Raw genomic sequence first — 7,355 nt, forward strand, 5'->3', positions numbered from 1 at the left:
CTAAAACGCCTTTGAAACCTTAACACATCGTTACAGTCCATGCTACTACGTCCAGTCATGTCATATCTGATTATTATACGTCTTGACAATAGCCGTTTAGAATAGTTTCCATTACAAAAGACCCCTCCCCAGTCTTAAGGCTGTCATATTCTAATCACATCTTTTCCTTATAATCTGGTGCACGATGATGACGGTTTCCAAGGCGCCCATTTCAAATCCAATAACATAAAAATTCATATGCATTGAAGTCCAGTGACTTGACCAGTGCATCTTTATACAGAATAGCATAAAATCCTCTTTTTCTTCTCAATATGCTTGTGGCATGCGTCGATTGAACGGATATGTCGAGGAAGCAACTTGTTTTGCTTCTCCACACAGATCCTTCTTGGTTATATTGCGAACTATTGTCTGGGCCACTAGATGGCTTTTGCCATTGACCTTTGAGTTACCGCATTCTTAACTTTTATAAGATGCTGTACTTTGCTTACCACAACTAGAATAAGAGTTGTTGTAGGTCTTACTGGATCTTCCCGATGCTCCAAGTTCATCCATGTTTCTTTGCTGTCCAAAGTTGTTAAGTAGAAGGGGTATCATAATCTTAAAAATTCTAGAACCCCGATCCCAACACACCTTTATGATGCGAGGTATTAATATCTTACGTTGGAAGAGCTGTTACATACAGTTCCCAACAGCGATCAATTTTCAGTGGCATCACACTATCCAAAAATCGCAAATCAATGTCAAAATATATTTCTGACACATGCCATTTCACCACGGCTTTATATCAACTGTGGTGATTATACGACTAGTTAATTTGCACACTCAAAATCTTTAAATTTAATGTACTCAACCCTCTGTATTTTGTCTTGTTTTACAGTGCTTTGATGACTGTTTCACTAAAAATGTTAGACAGAATTATAGGTTGCAAAACTGATTTTTTTCAGCTTTTCCATCACTGATCATATTTTGCTATACCTTTTAAGTATATCCGTTTGAACTTTACTTTCTATATTGCTATTCTAACATAATTATTGTCATGTATGTAGTTAGATCTCATAAACAGTGAAACCAAATGCCTATCAGACCCCCAACGTCTACGCCTGGTGGGAGCAAATTAATATCTGTTAATAATTTTCATGCTGCCATACACTACATATTCCGCTTTTACCAAGTATATGCTGGGAATTTTTCCATTTGAAATCTATAAATACTAAACTTTTAGGGATTCATTTCCCAATCCCTATAGAATTACCATGGTCAGGTCTAGCATGCACTATTTTGCAGTGTATACGAATTATTTTTCCTGTATAAATATGGTTATAGGAAAATTTGCTTCTTTGAACCTCAGCTTTCAAACTTAATAGTACAGCTAGTAAATCTTCTTTCTCTTGATGAACATTTGAGCATAGAGCATGAACATTCGTTCGTTCGTTCCTTGATAGGTTCACAGATCCCTCTTCGCCTTATGGAGCAAGAACAAGAACTACATAACGTCTTTTAAAGTGCTGACTTATCCAAAGTGTTTATTCATAGTTAAGTTCCAGATAGATGTATTACAGTTGTTTCCACTTGTTTTATCTGTTAATTTACTTTCAACTTAAATTTCAACTTCTTAGATCTCATCTCTACTTGGTACTTTTACATACGAAGGTGTTGGTAGTACTAACTTTTAAGTGTGGTATATTTGATCGTTTGAAACAAAAATCCAGTGTCTTTGAACTTTAATGTTTTTTTGTTTGATTGTAATCCCAAAGTGATTTTTCTATCAGTACTTTAACTTGGAAAAAACAAAATTACTACTTTTACAATCACAGATTTACTTTTGTGTGTGTACCATTCACAGTATATGTGAACCAGCAAATAACACTTAATTACTATTTGTGCTTACCACTACGTATTAATCGTTAAATACTTACTTCCCGGCTAGGGTTTCAAATATTAGGCTTATTGATATCCATTACTTCATGATGTTAGGAAAACAAGTATGCTCAAAATATCAATTTATGACAAAAATACAAAACCCTATAACCTTAAGTGTTTCTGAAAGGTCCACCTCAACACTCTTACTTTGTATGATTTCTACAACAAAGAACAACCTTTAACAAACTAATCTAAAAACATTTAAGCATCCAGTTAGGATGTAGTGATTTTTTGATATTACTTTTTTAATTCTATACTCATTTCATATTTAGAAAAAATCTTTCACCAATTGACATAAAAAATCTAATCAACCAGATATGCCCACTAGAGTATAAATAGCAGTGCTTGTTTCTTATAATCTATTAAGGAACAGGTCTGTATTTAGATACTTTTATAGCATAAATAGCTGACATCCAATCTTTAAAGTAAATTTATTCTCAATCCTATTAATTATTTCAAAAAAAAAAAGATTGCTAACACACACTCACACTAAACTTTTCAATTATATTATACAATAAGTTAGTTTAGTATGACTAAACATTAAGTGCATACTGATCTGAAACTGATAAAAATTAGACTACATGTTGGGGATATTGTGTAGCATGAATACCATCCCATTAATAAGTCTGGCTCATGTCTGATAATAATAAAATCCTTAAAATACACATTTAACAATACCTGTACACATACACTCTGAATGAAAAAATATTCAATTAACCTTTTCAATAAAGAGTAACAAGTCTGTGTTATACTTGTATTTGATTTCTTTGGCTATGGGTTAGTTTCTCAAAAGGAAACTGAACATTCAGAAAACAATGAAAAAACCAGTTTATAGGTGCAGGAAATTATGATATTTAATGACTTTTAATAGAAGAAGTACTCTTTAACACAAACTAACAAACATACAATTACAAAGGGTTCAACATAATGAAAGTTGGTGACTATTTCACAAGTCTGTCATCAACTTACTTTATGTACAAATGACCAACACACATTTGAAAGACTAGACTAAACACATCATTTTTAAACAACTTAGGTAGTTAAAATGGTAACATTCCAGCAACAGCAATTTGCTGTATGACCACACACAAACACACAGGTTATAATTACTACATTATCTTTACTAAAATGGACTACTTCGTTTGCACCTGTGTGAGTACCAACAACAAATTTACATTTCTGAAGAATAGTCCATCATATTCTTTAATCTAATGCATTAAAATCAGTAAAGTTTAAATCCACGCTAATGGAACAATACCAAGTTTAAATGTAAACTAGTTTTGACATTTCACGTTCTCTTAAGTTCAATGTTTTTTTTGGACAGACAAATGTTGGACTGAAGAAGATTTGTGAAATGTAAAAACTAGTTTCCTAGTTGATATTGTTCCATTAAGGTGGATTTAAACTTTTATTGCAAATTACTTTACAAGGTATTGTGTATTTACCCATCTTTATTGAAATTAATAATTAAAGTTACGACCTGGTAAGCAGTAGAAACGAATAATTTTAAACTATCTTTAGCTATTAAGAACCTAAAATAAATATCAATAAACTCTTTCACTTCTCTAAACTAATTCTTATTCATATATGAACAAGACATCACACACTGTACATATAAAGAATTTTCTACTATCATATAAGCTCAGTGGGAAAACATATTTTACATTCTAATTAGATTTTGTTGACCATAAATACATTTTTGTATTTAAAATATTAAGCTAGCTTAACATGGCACATTCATATAACTTATTTCACACAATTAATTTTTTAAATACTAAAATAAAGGAATTATTGAGTTCCATCAATCACTGAACATGTTTTTCATACCAGTCAACAGCATCTAGTCATTATTTTCGTTTTAATCTAAGAAGAAATAAAAAAGTGAACATTTAAATTGAACATTAGAGGTAGAAATCTCAATATATGGATACCTATTGTTAGATATATTATTTCAAATAATATAGCCTAAAAAAATGGCAACTTAATATTCACTTAAGAGCAGTTTGTACATCACTTTTAGAATAAAATATCAAAAATACACATGAAAATTTAGTTCAAGCATTATCACAACTATGGCTATAGCAGTCAATGTTAGTAAATGAAAAAAACAGTTTTATGTGAGTTTTGTTATTACTTCAGGCATAAAATGGCAAACAACAGTAAGATAATATATGCAGGACAATTATCACTATTTTATTTATCTGTTTGTTTAATAAGAAATTATGAAGTGAATAACAATTTGGAAACAACTATGTACAATGTTGCTGAATAGGTATTCTGGAGAACGAAAATTCTGATCATAAATATTCAATAATAAACTTCAAAGCATTAACACACGAAATGCAAGCTTGGGTCTGCAAATCATAAAGAATGATAAAATTAGACACTTATATTTATCAATAAAATTGCATTGTAACTCTGTATGGTTAAATTTCAAGGTATTACCACTCATAAGCCAAATGCACTGTATCAAAGTTATTGATAGTTTGACACATTTTAGTGTTTACTCCAGTCTAACACGAGTAATACTCGATAACAAGTTGTAGACTAACATGCCATCATTTAATTTTTAACTACTCCAAAATCTTCACCAAGGTCTTTTTGAAGCACATACTTCTTAATTATGAATTTCCTTATTTAATGTAGGTCCAATTACATTCTAAAGACTAATGAAAAGCTGAAAGATTTGGTATATGTCATTGTATACCACATAAACTTTGAAACACATAAGTATCAATGTAAATGATGTGGTTGATAGTTTACTAATATGAGCATCAATGTAGAGCCTCCTAATAAAAAAACAGATGAACATTTGAAAAAGTAGAAGATAAATGTTTTACATATTCACATCATTCAGAAACCTAATAATTCTTACTTGATGATCACTTTCCTATTCTCTAACTAAAGTGACTAGCTGTATCCTAGTCAAAATTGTGACAAAAACAATGAGATTAAGAACACTGTCTGGCAAAGAATAAGTACCATCTCATTCACATACATTCTTGTAGTTTCTTTTTTTTGTATATTCAAGTTTCTCTGGCATTACTTCCTGAGGTGCTTGTTATGGTTGCTGGTAGTGGACACTGAAATATTACAACAGCTGAGCTGACTTATAAGGAACTATTCTCTCCTCTGAAGAGTATGCAACAGTTAATATTAAAGTTTGTCATCAAATTGCTAGACTACCTGTATATCAATATGTATATTGGAGAAAATCTACTTGACGATTTTAAAAGTCAGCAAACTCTTTGACACATTTTTCAGTTGCTGATATGTGCAGTGTTTCTTCTTCATACTCATCAAAATTGCTTGTGTCGCCAGGTCCTTTGCATTTAGGAAGAAAAGGTGCTTCAACCTGAAGATAAGGAATCACATACTTAGCCAAAGTTTGTCCTCATTAAAACATTTATCTCAATAACATCCCTTATTTAAAAACTGTAAGTACATTTTTTTACACTTTGTTTTGTTTCAAAATTAAATAAACCTGATAACAATGAATGATTATACATTTGTTTACAAAAAAACTGATGTCAAAGCACTGAAGTTTTAAATAATATTAAATTCCTTCTCAGTAGGTGGCAGATCAGTTCTATCAGTAATAATACAGCATCCACACAGGAGAACTCAAAGCTTGTTATTCTCAATGCCAGGGTAAGCTGTTGTGTGTTTTATATTTTTAACCTTTTTACTTCTGCCATACTTGCAATGGTGATATTATATAAGTGTAACTGTGTGTGTGTTAGATCAAATTACATAAAGTTTTGAAACAATTGCATTCGTCTTTTCTATTTATGATGCTTTACTTTAAAAAAAATAATTATTGAGCAATAGGACTGATTTCAAAACAAATTCAAAGAAAACATCAATATATTTTCCAGGTGTTCCTATTAATAATTTTGAATTATATTTAGTGAACATTCAAACATTAAATAAACTTCTAATGACACAATTCTTATTAAGATTAAAGTTCTGACTTTATATTTCTAGCATTCACTAACTTGTTTAAATCTTTTTAAGCTTTGTGTGTTTTAAAATTTTGCACAGATCTGCTGTTTTGCATTAATAAGTTAAATATCTGACCAACATCATTATTTAGGTTCAGACAGTGCTGGTTAATTTCTAGCTATTCTATTGCATTCATAGTAGTATATTTGTTGTTAAAACTATAAAAAAATACATGTAAGTATGAATACAATTTTGTAATAAGAAATTTTAAACAGCAACAAAGTACATGCAATAGAGTTAGGCATTAAGTAGAACTTACTAATCAACTGACCATTAAGCACATCAATAGATTACATTTAATTAAATGATTATTCTCACAAGACTTGGATATCTAGAATAATGGAAAATAGTAATAACTGGAAATGCTAATTCTGACTACTTAATTATTTTCATGAGTCATGAAACTAACCAATTAAGCTGAACAGCTTTGAATTAATTGAAAATAAGATTAAAAAATCATGATAGCTATATTTCTATTACTTAGATAGTTGTAATAATCAGAAATTGTAATAATCTGATTATTTTCATGGCATTAATCAAATTAATTATAAAATTTATATAAATAATTTATTTTACCTGACACTAAAGATGTTCAGAGGCAACTAAGTTAATCACCTAGCATTGTAAGTATCCAGTTTCAATTATTACATGGCTTTCTTACTATTAATATATACACAACCAAACATCTATCTCAAAAATTCAAGACAAGATATTTAATTACAAATATGCAAGTCAAAGAAAAATATTTTTTATACCCAACACCAGATTCTATGGAATAGAAGCTGCATTTTAAGAAAGCTTATGATATTAAAACCTACACCAACAGCATAAGAATTCACATATACCTGCAGAGATGGGAGTTAAAGAGCCAGAAACAGAAAAGGTCCAACGTTTTTGCTTTTGGCCATGTTTATTTAAGCAGAGAAAAAGCTAGTTTTGTTAATAAATAAAACTAAGTGAAATGTAACCTGTTATATCACAAAAGGAATAATAATGTGATGTAAAAAATTTCCAAATTCTTCAATTCATGCATTGCTCAATGGGTTTTGAAAGCCAGTGCCACCCTCATCACAAGATTCAAAATGACGAGTATCTCCTTTTGAGGTAAGTTTGGGTACAAATGGAACCTTTTCCTGAGATGAATTATGTAAAATTCAAAAATCATTGACACAATCAATAAATAAACAGAACTTATAAACTATAAAATGGTAAAAATAATGTACAACTTATTTCGAAATATTAATTAATTAAACACAAAAAGCTAAAAACAATACTGAACATATATAATTTGTTCATTACAAGATTGGTTTAAAAAAATTTAAATGTTCATATAGATAGTTTATATATCAGATAAATAAAACAAATTATTTGAATTTAACTTGAAAATGTTATCCCAGTATTAAAAAAAAAAAAAAAAAAAAAAAAAAAAA

At 29.7% G+C, this 7,355-nt stretch overlaps 1 pseudogene; it reads right to left on the reverse strand.

Annotated features, from left to right (window-relative positions):
• Window positions 1-1,493: 1,493 nt before the first annotated feature.
• The window catches only part of LOC106476906, a 111,238-nt pseudogene continuing 105,376 nt past the window's right edge, over window positions 1,494-7,355 (reverse strand).

This window comes from Limulus polyphemus, unplaced genomic scaffold (genome assembly GCF_000517525.1).
Source record: "Limulus polyphemus unplaced genomic scaffold, Limulus_polyphemus-2.1.2 Scaffold160, whole genome shotgun sequence".
NCBI lineage: Eukaryota > Metazoa > Arthropoda > Merostomata > Xiphosura > Limulidae > Limulus > Limulus polyphemus.